The 17,172-nt window shown below is 38.7% G+C and overlaps 1 protein-coding gene across 1 annotated transcript in view; it reads left to right on the plus strand.

Moving 5' to 3' along the window:
• Positions 1-17,172, plus strand: part of DLGAP1 (discs, large (Drosophila) homolog-associated protein 1) — a 504,048-nt gene that overhangs the window by 96,353 nt on the left and 390,523 nt on the right. Inside the window, exon 2 of the mRNA XM_012725915.1 lies at positions 9,271-9,363. The gene's annotated coding sequence lies outside the window, so the exon portion shown is untranslated. The remainder of the gene's footprint in view (positions 1-9,270; positions 9,364-17,172) is intronic.

Consider the following 17,172-nt stretch of genomic DNA (forward strand, 5'->3'; position numbering starts at 1 on the left):
AATGGTTATGTCAGTTGAAAGGGATCTAAACAGAAGAGTTGTTCGTTTTGGAAATATACAATCAATAATGTTTTTCACTTCTTCTTCTTCACATGGGCTAATTATTTCTTTTTTGAAGATCTGAAACTTGCTATTAAAATCTTAAATAATAGTCATTTTACAAGTGAGGGAATCACTTGTTGATTCCCCAAATTAGAAGTTCTTTTGGAAGGTTCCTTCTACTTTTCCCTTCAGGTTTAATAAGTTATTAAAATATATTTAATAAATTTGAGTAATTTTAATAATTATATCAAATGATATTATACAGAAACCTGGATTGGAACTTCTGATCTCTAAATGGTTTGTTGTAATTCTGTATTTTTCTTTAGCCCCATTGAAATCTCTGCTGATGAAGTTTAAATTTGTTGTTTGTCATTCTTCCTAATAACCAATATTAATTCATTCAGTAAATATTAATTGTTCTTTACATGCAAATTTTATGTCTATTAGCCTCTCTTAAATATGTTGTCATCCTGTTAACCTGAAAATTTGGGAGAGAATAAAAAATCTAAGTGTGTTTATTTGGGATCAAAGAATTGCAATCTGGGGTACACAGATTCAAGTTGAAAACCTAGAATGTGCCCCATGAAACAAATTCAGATGTTTTGTAAGAAGAAAAGGAGGGTAAGCTTTGGCCTTTTTCCCTGCCACAGTTAGACTGCATTCCCAGACACCCTTGGTGTGCAATGTGTACATTGCAATCAGTGGAACCTGCAAAGTGATGAGTCCCTCCCAACCCCAGCTCTGTCTCCAGGCTGAGTCCATAGCCATGACTTCACAGCAGCTGGAGAGTTGTTTGTCTGAGGTTAGGACAGCATGGAGGCTGGAAAGTGGGCAGAGGTAATGAGAACCTTCAGGGCTGTGCCAAGGAGTTTGAACTTTGCTTGGGGCTATGGACATCTACTGAAGAATTTGCTTTGTAAAGAAGAGAATAAAATAGGTAGATGGGCATTTCAGAATATACAGGCTTTTGTGTGAGTGGAAGATATGGAAGAGGGTAGGAGAAGTGGGCTGGAAGGAAAGGCTGGAAGCACTTAGATTCATGTAATTATGTAAAGCAATCGGGCTTGTCTTGAGGCACGTCCATGCAGTGGAAGGAGAAGCAGGTTCCAAAGGAAATTTTGACAGTCAGCAATTTTACTGGGTGTGGGGAGTTGAGAAACCAAAATAGAAATTAAATGTGGTATAGGTGTGTCAGTTGGCTTTGGAATTGTTTGTGCTTCATGGTCTCTGCTTGCTCTGAGAAGTTTGAAGATTGTTATTAATGTACTCTTTCCCATCACAACTTACAATGTATCTTACTATTTTCTGACTGTTTCATTTATCCTACCTTTTCCAGAGCTGTTTTTAAACAGCCTTTTCTCTACATCAAGCAAAAGTTGTTCTATGAAGATTTCTCTCCTCCAGACAAGCATCGTGTTCCCCTTTGCCTGTCTCTCCTCCATGCTCTCTTCTTTGTTTGGCACTAGGAAAATGCAGTCAACTTACATACTTGACATCACTACTAGATGGAGCAGTCTTTGATGCAAGGATTTTTTTTTCATCTTTGCGTCTTATTACTAGCAGAAGGCCTTTACTACAATCAATACTCAGTAGATGTTTGATGAATGAGCTAATTAATAAATAAGATTCATGTGCCATGATTCCTGTATTTCATGTATAAAATAGCAATATCTCCACCTCCATTCCAGAGAGAAGAATCAGGCAGGCTGAAAAGCAATATCTAGAAAAGATGACAGCATTGAAAAAGATAACTAAGGTTGAATTAATTAATAGTGGCATTTCTCATTTTATTGAGATCTGCCTTATTCCAGCTAACAGGTTTTGTTTTTTTCCAAATTAAGGGTTTGTGGCACCCTGCATTGGGCAAGCCTATAGGTATCACTTCTCGAACAGTGTGTGTTCTTTCTGTGTGTTTCTGTCATATATTGGTAATGCTGGCAATATTTGAAAATTGTTAATTATTATTTTATCTCTTATGATCTGTTGATGCTGTTATTGCAATTGCTTTGGGGATAGGCTTATACAAGGTGACACTTAATGGATCAATGTATATCCTCCTACCAGTCATTCCCCCATTTTTCTTCCTCACTTCAGGCCTCCCCATTCCCTTAGGCACAGTATTGAAATCAATGGCCCTACTGTAGCCCCTAAATGTTCGAGTGTAAGAAAAAGTCCTTTATCTCCTGTTCTAAAGTAAAAACTAGAGATTATGAAGCTATTAAAGAAAGCATGTCAAGAACCAAGACAATAGCAAGTCTAAGTTACCTGCAACAAACTACCAAGTTGTGAATGCAAGGGGAATAATCTTGAAGGAAATTAAAAGTGCTACTCCACTGAACACATGAGTGATAATACAGCAAAACAGTCTTATTGCTGACGTGGAGAAAGTTCAATGGTTTGGATAGACAGGCAAGCTAGCCACACATTCCCTTTAACCAAAGTCTAACACAGAACAAGGTTCTAACTCTGTTTAGTTCTGTGAAGACTGAGATAGATAAGGAAGCTACAGAAGAAGAGCTGCAATTAGCAGAGGTTAAGTCATTAGGTTTAGGAAAAGAAGCCATCTCCATAATATAAAAGTGCAAGGTGAAGCAGTAAGTGGTGATACATAAGATGCAGCAGGTTATCTAGATCTAGCAAAGAGAGTTGAAAGTGGCTACAGTAAAGGGTAGATTTTCAATGTAGATGAAACAACCTTATCTCGTAAGAAAACACCATCATAGGGCCCTCCCTGGTGGTACAGCAGGTTGAAGCACAGCCCGATGAAGCTATCCACAGCCACTGAATATGAGTTTGATCCCAGTCTAGGGGGTGACCCACATGGTGTGGCAGACCTCTCCTGACTCACCCACTGCTCCCCTCAGTAGGTTATTTGAGTATATCTGCCTCTTCTGCTCCCTACGCTGTCTCTGGTGAATCCTCTCACCCCCCCCCACACACACACCTCTAGTCTGTACCCCAGGTCTATATGCATAAAAATAAACAAAAATCTTAAAAGAAAGAAAGAAAATACCATCATAGATAGTCAGGAGTCAATGCCTGACTTCACAGACAGGCTGACATGCTTATTAGGGGCTAATGCAGTGGTGACTTGCTGTTGAAGTCAGCACTCATCTGCCATTCCAATAATCCTAGGACCCTTAAAAATTATGCTGAAAATGCACAAAATGATGTAAAAATAAACTATTATATTATTTTTTAAAAAATCATGCTGAATCTATTCTGCCTGGCCCCACAAATGCAACAATAAAGCTGGGATGACAACATGGCTCACTGCATTTTTTTTTTTAAGATTTATTCATACAGAACTGGGGTACAGGCCAGAGATGTGGAGGGTGAGAGGATTTACTAGGGACAGAGTGGGGAGCAGAACAAGCAGATTGACGAAGTACACTGCTGAGGGGAGCAGCGGGCAGGTCGGAAGAGATCTGTTGTGCCATGTGGATCTCCTCCGAGGCAGGCAGGGATCGAAATCTTGCTGAAGTGGCTTAAGCTTCTTAGTGCTGTGCTTTAACCTGCTGCGCCACCGGGGAGGACCCGGCTCCCTGTATATTTTAAGCCCATTATTGACAGCTACTGCTCAGAAGAAAAGATGCCTCTCAAAACATGAGTGCTCATTGACAGTAGACCTGGTCACTCAAGAGCTCTAATAGACATAAACAGGGAGATTGATGTGTTCATGTCTGCTAACAACATTCATTTTGCTGCTCATATATCAGAAGTCCATGTGGATTTTCAAATCTTACTATTGAAACATACATTTCATAGTGCTATTCCTGACATCCATAGTAATTTCTCTGATGAATCTGGGTAAAATCAATTGAAAATCTTCTGGAAATAATTCTTCATCCTTAATTCCATTAAGAACATTTGTGATTCATGGGAAAAGGTCAAAACGTCAACATTAACAGGGATATCCTCATAGTGACATTGAAGGGTTCAAGATTTCACTGGAGGAGGTAACTGCAGATGTGGTGGGAATCACAAGAGAACTAGAACTAGAAAGGGAGCATAAAATATTAGACAGTTTACTGCAATTTCATCATAAAATTTAAACAATGAGGAATTGCTTCTTGTGGATGAGCAACTTGAAATGGCCACTATTCATGATGGCAATGCTGTAAAAATTGTTGAAATAACAACAAAAATTGCAAATATGACATGAGTTTAATTGATACATGAGTGTAAGGGTTTGAGAGGCTTCAGTAATTTGAAAAAAGTTGTACTGTGGGTAAAACTTTATCAAAAAATAGCATATGTGATAGAGATATCATTCATGAAAGAAAGAATCTTACTGCAGCTTCACCATTGTCTTGTTGAGGAAATGACAGCCATCCCGTCCCTCAACAATCACCAACCTGATCAGAGAACAACCACAGCAGTTAGATATTTCCCTGCTTTGCTATCAACCAGAGTTTTCCAGAATTTCACATAACAATCTCATTTGAGCATAACACTCTTATGTATATATTGACATGGATGAAGGGTACCTTAATTCTTAAGGCACATGTAGCATTTTCCTATTTTGTAGAGTGTAGACTTATAGTTGTTTCCCAATAAAATCTTCCCAGCTTTCTTAGTGTCAGAATCCCAGTTTTATGTACACTAATAGTAGTACACTAATGTGCAAGAGTAAACTCATACATAAAGTAAGTAGTTCAAAGAATACATTTCCCAACCTGTAGTGCACTAATGTGTGACCACTTAAATAGGGTATTTTAAAAAGGGTAGTGTAGGCCTTTATACGGTTCTTCAAAAGAACAGATTCCGTTGGGAGATTGACCCCTTGATCATTCTTCCTTCCTCCTTCCGACCTTGTCTGATGACTGTTCTGGTACGTTAAGCTGAGCGTGTAGTTCTAGCAAGGAAGAGCATAAACACAGTACTCACTAGAGACACTGACCAAAAGAACCAAGGTATCAACTCAAAATTACAGAACTCTGCTGACCTTTCTTGAGAGCTTCATCTTTCTGTTCAAGCCCCCATTATCTGGGCTTTTCTATTACATAAAACCCAGCCTGATACTCTCTAGTATGACTTATCAGTTTACACCCCCCAATTGTCATATTTTCAATTATAATAACTATAAGACAAACCCATCTCTATCATGAAAATATTAATCATACTTGCAGTATCACTTCCATTTGTTATTATACTGAAATTTCCTGTTTCCACTATGGTGAGGAGAGGAAGGAAAGAAAGGTGCAAACAGAAGGAGCAAAATATCTATAAAAACCTACATAATAGTAAGGAATAATCATTCATAATTTTTCAGCAGTTTTCCAATCAGAATTTTTGATAATTTAAACTAGATCTCAGCGTAAATTTAAATTGCACAATCACTAAGCAATTCATAAATTTAATAGTTATATTCAAAATTTGACCATATATGAAGTACTAGGTAATACCTTGTACTATTCTGCCATTGTGTGTTATTATCTATGACCTCTACTACACCACAAGGGAGCGTACCCCACCTTACCATTTACCCTTATCCTCAATGTCAAATAGGTTACCAGGATGTCTCATTTTGTCATTTGTTGTGAAAGGAATGAAAAAGTGAGTGATTGGATGAAGGAGTAAACGTGATGGCAGGGCAATTTTTGCTCCTGGCCTGGTTATTATGCACAGAGAAATAATGGATCTTAAAGAACACTTGATTAATCTATTCATTAAAGAATACTAAAGGCCAGACAGTAAATCAGTGACCTGGTCCTTTGCATCCATTCTGTTCATGGAGGGGGTCAGAAGTCAAGAGGAGTTTGGAGCCTAATGAAGTTGAAAAAGAATTGGTGGATATCACTCCCTTCCTCTTTCCTATAATGAGGCTCATCTGTGTCTGTGTCTCTGCTCCTGCCCTGCAATAACCCCGGTTCCCATTTTGCACATTGACTTAAAGATCAGAAAAGTAAAACAGAAACAAAAAAGCAGCATGTTGAGCACCTCTACCAGCTGAATAAAAAGCATATGGTAATTTATAGACATTGTGACCGTTCTTTTCCTCCATCACTGATTTTGGTTTGTCTGCCTTTCCCAGAGTAAGAATAAAACACTTTCAATAGAGAATTCATAAACAATTCAGAAAGCTGGAAAATGCTAGGTATGAAAAATGATTTTCATTTTTGGGCAGATGTGTTATATCTTCAGAAGCTATTGATATCCAACAGCTGTACCTGTATTTGAGAAACTTGATTTAAAAAAAAGAAAGCATGAGGAAAGACATTAGAGCTTTCTATATAGAGTCTGTGGTAAACTCTTTTGCTGATTGGACTTAAAAATACTAATATGTTAATACCTTGTCAAGATAAGTATTTTTTGTTTAATTACGTTTGCAAAAACGTAGGTAGATGTGTAATTTTTGTGAAGACAAATTTATATTTTCATTTTCCAGAGTAACTGGGTATGCCACTTTGTTATTGTTCTGTCAAAGTTCATGGATTCAGGGAATATCTATAAAAACAATACATAATAGTAAGGAATAATCATTCATAATTTTTCAGCAAAGTTTTCCAATCAGAATTTTTGATAATTTAAACTAGATCTCAGCTTAAATTTAAATTGCACAATCATTAAACAATTCATAAATTTAATAGTTATATTCAAAATTTGACCATATATGAAGTACTTATATTTTTCAATCACCTTACAAGTGTTAGGATTACATCATACTACACTTCAGAGATCCCATGTTGGTAACTGAGTTCAGAATTGACACGTGTGTTTTGTTTGCTGTTTTCTGAGTATAAATTTGTTTTTATCATTTCAATATTGAGAGAGAAATTAAATGAAAAAAGAAGAATCTCTTTTTTTTTTGAAAATTAAGAGATGTGACAACATAGGACTCAGAGTCTTTTTTTTTTTTTTTAAAGATTTATTCATTTATGGCCCTCCGTGGTGGCGCAGTGGGTTAAAGCACAGCACAAAGAAGCTAAAGCCACTTCAGCATGAGTTCGAACCCCACCTGCTCTGGAGGAGATTCACATGGTGTGGCAGACCTCTCCTGACCTGCAGTGTATTTCATCAGTCTACCTGTTCTGTTCCCCACTCTGTCTCTGGTGAATCCTCTCACCCTCCGCATCTCTGGCCTGTACCCCAGTTCTGTACGAATAAATAAATAAATCTTTAAAAAAAAAAGATTTATTCATTTATGCATTCAAAAACTGGAGTACAGGCCAGAGGTGCAGGGGGTGAGAGGATTCACCAGAGACAGAGTGGGGAACAGAACAGGCAGACTGATGAAATACAGGAGAGGTCTGACTCGCCATGTGGGTCATCTCCCTGATGGGGGATCAAAGTACAGGTGACTGCAGTTAGCTTCATTGTGCCACCAGCGAGGGCCCAGGACCCAATGACTTTGGTGACAACGATAAAGGCAAGTCAACTTTGAGGCACTCCCTAGAGACAGGAACCGATTCTCTATCACTGTTCCTAACTGACTTGCTTCCCTCAGTTACTACATGTAAAGTCCCAGTTTAATTTCAGCAATATATATCAAAAAGTTAAAAAAAAACTGTATTCATTTAAAAAGGAAAAAAAAAACTTCTACTGAAAGGCTAATGGGTGGAGTAGCCCAGTATAGGAAATCCCAGCAGGACCTGTCATGATAACGATTTACGCGATAATTAAGCAAGTCAATAGTCAAATTACCAAATTTGGGTTTTTAGCTTATCACTGTCAGAAAGAAGCAGCAAAAAAAAAAGGGAGAACTGTAACTGAATTCTTCAAAATTATTTTCTAAGTGAATGTTGACTACAATCCATTAGGCAATAAGTATATGTAAGTCTTGGAGATAAGATGCCTTGTAGTGATGGACTGCAAGCCAATGCACAAACACAGAGTATCTAGCATTATAATAAAAAATGTGTGTTCCCATGATTGTTCTTATACTGAGTGCATTGCATCAACCACGTGCTGTGCTGAAACATGTTATTCCATTTATTTCTGAACAAGGTCTATTACAATGCAATTATTTTATGTTTTTTGTATAGAATTGTGCATTGCAAGCACCTGCATTTCATAGTAGAAAGAAAACAGGGAATATTCCATCCAAGATTATGAGATGGGTGGATCCTGACCTCACCTCCTCCCCGGAACATACTGAAATTACAGCAACATATGCCTGAAGTATCCTCAGAGAGGAGCTCTTTTCATCAAATAAAATAAATCAGAAAGAATAGGCCCATCTGATTTCACCGATTGTGGAATATTAAAATAAAGCAAATGAACAAACATAAAAAAAACAAATCCTTAGACTGTAACAGAATATTGTTTACCATAGGAGAAAAAGGGGAGGGGTTGGCTAGAGGAGGCCACCTGTTTAGTGGTAGATTGTGACTGGATATTTGGTGGTGTGCATGATGGCATATGAACAGAGGCTGAGAAGAGAAATTGTGCACCAGATGCCTATACATCTGTTGTGTTGTAAACTAAGGTTAATGTGGTAAAAAGAGAAATAAATGCATCAGTCTTTTCAAACCTGACTACACATCAGAAACCTCAAGCGAATGGTTTCGAACCACCTGCCCTACAGGTGGGTTCCTGGACATCTGTGCTAAGAACAAACACTAGACAGAATTACCAGTGGGTCTTGATGCATAGTCAGGGTGGAGGATACTGGAGCAGGTCAGAGGAAGGGAACAGACTGCAGAGGCTTTAAGTGTGAGGCTGCCTGATGCCAGTGAGCAGATGATTTTTGTAGACCAGCATTCAGGAAAGCAGAATCCTGGTCTGTGTGGCTAAGTGGGGAATCAAAGGAAGAACTAAAAGGCAGAAGAGCACTGACAGTCACGACGGCATGGAGGGTAGAGGGAAGGAGTGTTAGTCTGTATACTGAATCACAAACTCCTGAGGACACAATGACATCCACACCCCCGCCTCCAACCCGGTACCCAATCCATGACTAATACATTATAAAAACTGAATATTTGTTGAATGAATAATTAAATCAAGAAAATATGTGAAAAAAATATCTGGAAGATTGGTGATTATAGAATGTGGCATCACCAAAAAATTCAGAAAACAAATGTTTACAGAAAAAAATGGGAATTCACTTTTAGACTTGTTCCGTCTGAAGCTCAAGTAAATAGACATGATACTAGAGGTTCAACTCTTTGACAAGTCTCTCTCTAGTCTAAGAAAGATCATAGGGCTTCTAAGTTTCCATTACCCCCACCCCCAACTCATTTTTAGGTGACAAGGACACTAAAATCTGCATTATACTTCTAACAGACTGAATCTATTCTGGGATCCACTGAATGCCACAAGAGGGTCTGCTGTCTGCTCCAGAGAATTCCTGATTGGATGACAAAGACGCAGAGAACAGTAAGTCTTGGTGAAGAAGCAATGTGGGAAGAAGGGAGCCCATGTCCACATGTATCATAAATTAAAACAGAGAATCTCAAGGTTTTGGGGACCTTAGATCTAGGTTTCAAAGCAAGAGCACTATGCCTCTCTGGTTCAGCACATCACGCATACTCACAAGCACACATGTCCACACTCACACCTGAAGGCAAGTATGGCCCAAAGAAACTGTTCAAGTAAAATCTCCCACTGCCTAAATGACATTATTTGAATCATAGTTTACAAAGAAGTGCTTCAGGGGAAAGGTGCACAATCAGAAGTCAGTATTGTCTTCTCTTTCTCCCATCTCAATGCAAACATTTTAACTTTAAAAACTTTCTCCCTTATTCACAGATTCTTAGTGATGTTACCAGTTATCTTAGTGAAAGATAAAAATCTAACATGCACGCCTTTGTATACTGTGTGGTGAAGTTAATAGGGCTAAAAACAGAGCAGGACATTTATTGAGGACTGGACTAGAAACTGGTAATACCTGGGTGAAGAATAGGTTAATGAACATGTCAAAGAAGGGGGAAAGACTACTGAGAAGGAGGGAATTTCTTCTAGCTTTTAAGGTTTCTTTAACTTTAAAGACTTATTTTATTTATTTATGCATACAAAAGCTGGAGTGGAGACCTGAGGTACAGAGGGTGAGATGCTTCATCTGAGACAGAGTGGGGAACAGAACAGGTGGATTGACTGAAATTCACTGCTGAGGGGAGCAGTGAGTGAGACAGGAGAGGTCTGCTGCTCCATGTGGGTCAGCTCCCTGAACAGGGATCGAACTCGAGCTGCAGTTGCCAAGAGCTTGATAGTGCTGAGGCAACCTCCTGCACCACCAGGCCGGCCCTAGCTTATAAGTTTTTAATCTACCTTCTTTCCCCATAATATGCAGGAAACAGAACAAAAAAGGGATCCATAAAATACTGACCCCCTAAAAAAACCTAAACTCATAGTAAAACAGATCAGTTACCAAAGTGGGAATGAGGAAAGAAGGGAAAATGGAGGAAAGTGGTCAAGAGGTACAAACTTCCAGTGATGAGCAGCACACTGGTACAGTGATGAGCAGCTGACACTGTTGGGTGGTAAATAGGAAAATTTGCTTTTCATGGTATCTTTATGAGAGATGGATGTTAGTTAAACCTATTGGGGTAATTTTTTGAGAATATATGCAAATAAGCCCATCATGATACATGCCTTAATTTTATATAGCTGTTTCTCAATAAAACTGGAAAAATATTAATACCACAAAAAGTGCCACCTTAAGGCCAATGGTCCTTTAATTATGGAAGAAACAGTATCTGGAACAGAAGCCATTAACAACTCAGAAATACAAATCTACTCCATCTCTAAAGTCAACAAGACAGTGGGCTTGTTCAAAGAAATGTCTACTTACTTATATATGAACCACTAAAGTTCATTTAGTTCATGACCTGAGAAATATAGTTTCTGTGGATGCCTCCATATTTATCCCGAATATTCTATGTTATAGTTCACTTAAATCATTCACCAGTACTACTGTCAACCTATCAAATTCTTTGAATTTTCCCTTCAAACCCCATTACCAAATTCTGCAAGATCTTCCCTCTAGGCAGAGCCAGTCCTGAACCACACAAACCATTAATAACGCCCACAGCCCCCTTTGCATGCAACCCATGAACATATGTGTGAAATTGGCAAAGCTAATGTCACTTTCAAGTGTCTGCTTTCTGCGCCCTGTTCTCTTACGAATGTTCTTCCTACCCGTGATACTCCTCTCCCAGCCCCCTGCATTCCTGTGTTCTTCCTCTGTTAAGACACAACAGATTTTTATCATTAGCTTGTCTTTGATGGAAACACTTTGACATAAAGGGCCACTTCTTTCACATTTTCCCATTAAATGTCTGTGTGAATCAATATCTACCTGTAAGATTTTGTTTTTTACTTAGAGGGAAAAGAGTACCTAAGCTCAACATTAAGTACCATTCAATGCCTTGGAGCATTGAAATCTGCTTCAGATATTAAACTACCTAAAGTAGAAGAAAAGTCACAAAAGAAATTTGATCCTTGGGCCAGTATCTTCTTTTTTCTTCTCTCCCATCTTTTGATTCCCCATCATCCTCTTCCCATTTCTCTGCCCAAGGCTGCCCAAGTAGTCTGGATCCAGGGCCACCAATCTGCAGATTCTCTAGCTCTTTCACCAAGAGCATTGTGTTCACATACACACCTATTAGGGGTCTGCTGGAGTCACCAGGGAAGCTTTTATCAAACAACCATTACCTTCCAGTGTATTCCCTCATTTTCCTGTGTTCCCATTAGACTTCTCTAACTCTAAAACTCTCCCACCCCAATGAAGAACCAGTGCTAACAACTCTTTGAGGGAGGAAAGGCAGACTAGATAATAGGGATTGTCCCGTGATTGCCAGCTCGAATCAGGAACACTGCAGAAGTCAATCCCTCTTCCACTGGCCTCAATAATGAGCCTCCAGACACTGAAGACAGCAAAACAAGCAGATTTTTCACACAACACAAAGGAGGGAGCAAGCCAGATGCCTGGCAGTGTGAAGAGGCATCAACAAAACCCTGAGCTGTGAGATGGTCATTATTCCGACCATTGTTTAGTTATCAATATAACAAAGGCAATAAACAAAATAGTACATCAATAAAATATTCTAACACAGAAAAGCATATCTGTGCTTACTAACAAAGTACAAAAAAGACTAAAGTTGGACTATTTTAACGTAGTCTGAAAGTGGGAGCAAGGTGGTATACATTTTTGAGTGCCTTAAATCCACCCATAAAAACAGAGAAACTAGGATGCAAGGGCTGACTACATCTATACAAAAGCAGCGGGAAACAGATGACAACGAACCCCAGACATTGGAATAAATCCCCAAGTTGGAATAAATTATTAGTGATATGGAGATCTGCATAGATTCAGCAGATGCGCTAGATGAAGCAAGAAAAAAGGTAGAAGTGCTTCTGAGGGTTCTAAGAAGCCAGAGTCAACTTGGCTCTGAGTAAGGGGTGAACTGGCTCCAATTTTGCATGAATGCAAAAGAAAAAAAAAGAAAGAAAAATCCCTGGTAAATCAGATTATGTTGCAGCAGCTTGGGTACCATGTACTCTTAAAAGACAGTCCCTACCATATTATTTGAAAAAAAAAAAAAAAAAAAAAGACAGTCCCTGCCAGGTGGCCCCTCTAAGACAAAGTCTCACGCTGAGGAAAAACTGCTGGAAATGGAATCCAAATTAAGCAGAAAACGGAAGATCCAGAACAAAGTGGGTGAGGGGGAAGAGCCAGCAGATGTCAGACGGTAAGGCCATATTTGTAAACACTGCTAGGAAGCGCCCCTGGGCTACCCTTCCCTTCTAAGTGTACAGAAAAATTAAGTTGGTTGCAAATTAGTAAAGACAAAAGTAGCTGTCAGAGTTTCATAAGGAAAGTGAACTGAGATCTACAAAATTGTCTGTTCTGAAAGTAAAAGCATACCAAGACAGACAAAGTTAGACATTTATAATCTAATATTTCGAGCCAAATTAAAAACCAAATTGAAAGAAAAAAGATGCAGACTTTGATACAAACTCTAGCATAATCTATATTTAGGGGGGAAAGACAAAAAGAAGGTAATTAGAAAAACAAAAACTTAAAAGGGAATCCATAGCCTTTAGGAAAATATTAGAGATAAATAAAAAGACTTGTTTCAACATTTTAGGCTAGATAAGATGAAACACCAGAAAAATGCCTTGAGTAAAAGAAAAAATAATAAATGTTTTAAAAATAAATAAAAGATACAGATATTGGAGGGGAGAAAGCGAGAGGCTTAGGTAACAGGCCTAAAATATATACAATTTTTCTAATTGGAATAATATATGTGTGTATATGTGTGCATGTATGTATATGATTATTTCAAGTGTAGAAAAGTCTAAAAATGCTACTATTTTTCTTTTTCTTTTAAGATTTATTTCTTTATGCATACAGAACTGGGGTACAGGTTAGAGTACGGGAACAGTGAGAGGATTCACCAGAGAGAGAATGGGGAGCAGAACAGGCTGACTGACAAAGTACACTGCTGAGGGGAGCAGTGGGCGGGTCAGGAGAGGTCTGCTGCGCCATGTGGTCACCTCCGGGGCAGGCGGGGATCGAACTCATGCTGAAGTGGCTTTAACTTCTTAGTGCTGTGCTTTAACCCACTGCGCCACCAGGGAGGGCCCTATGCTACTATATTTCTAATAAAGTAGAAGGGAGATAAAAATAATTTGTGTATTAATCTTTTATATTTATTTAAGTATATCTTATTAATAATAGTAATAGAAGGATAAATCACAGCATTTAAAATCTTACCTAATAATTGAGAAAGGTAATGAGACAAAGGGAATGAGACAACAGATTTGGATTTTAGATTTAAGTTGGAATCCTACTACAACAGCTTACATAATTATAAAACAAAATTAAATCTGGACTAAAAAGCAAAAGGGGACAGTTGAGCCAGTGTAACCAGTAGATGGCATAGCAACACTAAATGGAGTCTTCCAAGCAACTTTAAAATAGTGATTTGACTATTCATCCTAGTGGAATAAGAGGGGAAAAACAACTGCAAAGAATCTTAAACCATTTCTTTAATAATTGTTACAGATAGTGTTGATATTTGAGACTTCTAGGTGAGTGTACCGTGGATAAAGCAAGTGAGTAATTACCCTCATGTCATTAAATCTGAGTATTTGACATGGAAATAGGACATAGAATTTTTTAAAAAAATCCTTTGCTGCTAATTTGAATAAGAAGAATCCACTAGAGATAATATAAATGTGTTATGTCAGGAATCTTAAAAGCTAAATATTAAGTTTGCTCAGACTTCAGTTTTACTCTTAAATATCTCACACATCTAAAATAATATGCACAAAATAATAGTATGTAATTTGTCTCTCAGTTCATTAAATTAGAAATTTTATATTACAAATTTTACTTCTATTATTATTAATTTGTGGAAAAAGTTTATGTGAGTTTACTATGCCTATTATGTAATTTGTAACCAGCCCTCAGGAAGCTGTCTCACATGAACACATGTCAATACTCTGATAAATACAGTACATTTATTGAAAATAAATTTTAGAATTTTCTTTTCTCACATTGCAACTAAGCCATGGGACACTAGGGGGCAGTGCTGTTAACACAAAGATCTCACGGGACTTGGAAAGGCCCTCTAAAATGATCAACCCAGGATGCAATAGTGGAAACAATACAGTTTATTTAATCTTCCTTTTCTGACTTTATATATATATCATATACATTTGCATCATAATTTCTTGGAAGATATACTTTACTCAGAGCCCTTTTAAATTGGTAGTAATCTCAGGGACATCCTTAATTCAATTCAACTGAGTTGAATTCCTAATCAATAGGAGTGTTCTAATGAATCCATAATGTCACACACTACCTACAAAAAGAATAAGGTCAAAACTAAAGAAAAATAGATACTAAAACCTTTGCTAATTTCCACACATTTTGGTCTATTTTAATGGCATACAATTATGAACAATGACTATAGAAAATGTTACATGTATGATATAAGATGAACATTTTCATGTTAGACTCAGAACAAGACTTAAAAAGGCATTCTGAGTTCCAATGCCTTCTTAATGTGCAGTGGATTTTCTACTGTTCAAGCAACAAATCAATTTTACTTTTAGAATAATAGAAATTAAATGTGCTACACTCTGAATTGTGGGTTTAGTCTACTTAAATTTTAATAAATCATTTTTGAAGAGTTCAGATTTCATTTTGAACATTTCTGAAATCTGTCTAAATTATATAATTTAGCAGCAGGTGGCTCAGGAGATAATAAAAGTGCATGATTAGTATTATTAGTCAATTTTGACTCACTTCTTCAGATTTTTTTCCCCTAGAACTTCTGCGTCTACTTTGGGATTTATAACCAATAAATGGTCTGTTCTTCTCCACATAGTAGCAATAGTCTAGCTTTTTGCAAGAAATCATAGCTCATTATCAAGGTATTTTTTGTTTCACTGTATCAGTTAGAATCCCATGGGAAAAGACCTCACTTCAAAGGGTTAAAATGAGAATTAAAAGGGGGGATTTTGGGCCCTCCCTGGTGCTGCAGGGGGTTAAAGCACAGCACTAAAAAGCTAAAGCCACTTCAGCATGAGTTCGATCCCTGTCCTGGAGGTGACCACATGGCGCGGCAGACCTCTCCTGACCTGCCCGCTGCTCCCCTCAGCAGTGTACTGCATCGATCTGCCTGTTCTGCTCCCCACTCTGTCTCTGGTGAATCCTCTCACCGCCCCTGCACCTCTGGCCTGTACCCCAGTTCTGTATGCATAAATAAAACTTTTTTTAAAAAAGTGTGGGGGGTGGTGTCTATTTACAGACCAGCAGGAAGACTTTAGAAAATGCAACCAGGGAGGTTGAGTTGCCCAAAAATGAACACAGTGGGGAGTAATACCCCCTCCCTTAGATCTGAAGTAACACAAAAGGGAGTTAATGCTTCCTAGGCCTATTGAAATCTGTGGGAATAGGAGCAGTGGGCAGTGGAGGACATGTGGTCTTAGAGGGAAGCTGCTGGGACAAGGACCTGGGAGGAATTGGGACAGAAAGACCCAGAGCTTCCTAGCACCTGCCCATAAGCCAGCAATCCAGTCAGCTGTTTCAGAGATTGACAGGGAGAGGGAGAGGTGCCCACAGCGAATGGATACTAACAGGAGTACTGACTGCTGCTGACCCTGAAGATAACCTTACTATTAGGCATTGTCTATGTGCCTATTGTCTCTTGTTAGCTTTTTTTTTTTTTTGAAAGATTTATTTATTTATGCATACAGAACTGGGGTACAGGCCAGAGTACAGGGGCAGTGAGAGGATTCACCAGAGACAGAGTGGGGAGCAGAACAGGTAGATCAATGAAGTACACTGCTGAGGGGAGCAGCGAGCAAGACAGGAGAGGTCTGCTGCACCATGAGGGTCACCTCCTGGGCCAGGGATCGAACTCGCACTGAAGTGGCTACAGCTAGCAGTGCTGTGTCCTAACTCTTTGTGCCACCAGGAAGGGCCCTTTTTTGTTGGCGTTTTACTTCACACACCATATTCTTTCCAAACCAAAGGGGGAAATGATATTTAAGGAAATTTTTGCTTACAAATGGCAGGCTTCATATGGAGGTTTTTAGTTCCCTACCTCGCATATCTTGTCTCTTCTGTCACTTGAAAGGAAGCATTTCTGTTATATAAATGTCTAGAACTTACTCTTTAAAAAAAAAAAAAAGATTTATTTATTTATTTATTTATTTGTACAGAACTGGGGTACAGGCCAGAGATGCGGAGGGTGAGAGGATTCACCAGGGATAGAGTGGGGAGCAGAACAGGCAGATCGATGAAGTAGAATGCTGAGAGGAACAGCTAGTGGGCCAGGAGAGGTCTGCCGCGCCATATGGATCTCCTCGGGGCAGGCGGGAACTGAACTCATGCGGAAGTAGCTTAAGCTTCTTTGTGCTGTGCTTTAGCCCGCTACGCCACGAGGAAGGGCCCGTCTAGAACTTATTCTTAACATCTCCACATGATAGGCTTTTAAGAAGATTCAACGAATCTTCCTTGAGTTTGGAGAGCTCGGTCAGTGGTCCTGCAAAAGGGGAGACTGAATGCATTCCCTCCTGTTCCTCTGAGGAATTCTCACTAAACTCCCAGTTAACGTAATTATCCCCAGCCTGGACCAATGTAACTGGTCCAGTGCAATGCAAACCTTCTTGTTTAGCTAATTTAGTTTTTCCTTCCCTGGTTTTAGTCTACTTGAATCTCCAGCAGAA

The sequence above is a fragment of the Condylura cristata genome, unplaced genomic scaffold (assembly GCF_000260355.1).
Source record: "Condylura cristata isolate star-nosed mole 26May11 unplaced genomic scaffold, ConCri1.0 scaffold00016, whole genome shotgun sequence".
NCBI lineage: Eukaryota > Metazoa > Chordata > Mammalia > Eulipotyphla > Talpidae > Condylura > Condylura cristata.